Consider the following 1,730-nt stretch of genomic DNA (forward strand, 5'->3'; position numbering starts at 1 on the left):
GTGCCCTTCAACCTTGTTTTACTTTCTTTAGCTCTCTTCCCCTTCCTTGCCAGCTCAGGACTTAGGCAGCTCTGTATGACAGACTGTGGAGCCAGAACCGGCTGCAGGGCAGGTATGTGAAAAATGCAGCTTCTGACACTGGCAGGCTCCTCTCTGTGTAAACACCAGGAGTGACAGGTGAGATGAAAGGATTGCAAAACCATCATTCCTCTTCTGTTTCCACTTGTTACCGTGCCCAATAGACAACAACAGAATGTCAGCAGATATGCAGCTCAGAAATACTGATTCTTCAAGCACTGCAGTTTGAGTAAGGTATCCCATAACTCTACAGCTTAATATCCTCCTCTCTAAATCAATTGTAGAAAGGATCAGCCCGGTCCACGTGGCAGAGTGGGTGCCATGTGATAAGTATTTATTCAAGACTGGCATTACCCTGTTCTTTAAAGTGCTCACCCAGAACCACTTTTGCTCCACAGAGTTCAACGATTCAGTGCACGTGATGAATTTGCAATCTCACTGCGGAATGCACAGCTGTGTTTTGTTCAAGAGCAATTTAGTCAAAGCACAACCAACTAATGCAATGATTATCTGGGCCTTTTTAAACTACTGACTAAGAAATTGTATTTCTTTGGCACGCATTTCTCATCTTCAGGTTTAGGCACACCATTACTCTGAATGATATTACGTCCATAATCATCTCTGTAATATGTAGGAGTAACCTGATCTTTAAGGCAATTTCTCAGACAATTTAAATATCTAAAAATCACCTATAGACTTTCAACAACAACAAAAAATATCCACCTGGTGTTCATAAACTCACCAGATAGTAGTTAAAAAGGCAAGTAATTCAAACCATGTTTTCTATCAATCAAATTCCTCTACTAACCAGGTAACATTCAGCATATACCAAACCAGAACCAGTCACCTCCACAGCCCCAGTACCACAGCACAGTCTGATCACCACTCATGTTCTTTTAGACCATCCACAATTGCTGTTCTTGACTCTTACAAGCAGGTCAGTGAAGCGGACTGTGGTAGGAACTTTGTAACACCTGGAATGCACAGGCCCTACTGCCGAAGTGCAGGAAGGGAGTGGAATATCAGGAGACAAGAAATTGGTGGGAAATAACTTGTTCTTGATGAAGCACTAGCTTGCCAAAAGAAGTAAGTCACATCCCAATTCTTAGCAGTGTTAAAGAGGAAGTCTAAACTGTTCAGGAGGAGGGTTACAAGGATGCAGTCAGGGGATGACAGAAGCACCACTGATGAGCAGCTGTGTGTTCCAGCAGTGGTGTGAGTACGCTCCTGAAGTCTTAAGAAAACATCAGCTTCAGAAACCCACACAAGCATGTCGCACTTGTAAGGGCTGGGGAGCTGAGCACCCCTGGCAGCCCTGCAAGGCACCTCACAGACCCGCTCCCTCCCAGACTTCCAAGCTGACCCACACAGGTGCCCCGAGGGACCTGAATTCACGCTGTCGGCACTTCACTACAAGAATCGCCCTATCGCGCTAATTGCAGGCTTATCACTGAATCCGCACCGAGAGTGGGAAAGGAATATTTTTGAAAAGCACACACAAGCAATACCATAAAGGCACAGGGCCGAAGGCCTGTGGCCTGAATAAAAGCATGCTATTAACAGCCACAAAAAGTCATTTAGAAGGGGGAATAATAAATAAATCAATCAATCTGCAAAACTAAATTCTCTGGAGACGCTGTGGGCTCTCCCCC

This window comes from Corvus brachyrhynchos, unplaced genomic scaffold, assembly GCF_000691975.1.
Source record: "Corvus brachyrhynchos isolate BGI_N302 unplaced genomic scaffold, ASM69197v1 scaffold114, whole genome shotgun sequence".
Classification (NCBI taxonomy): Eukaryota; Metazoa; Chordata; class Aves; order Passeriformes; family Corvidae; genus Corvus; species Corvus brachyrhynchos.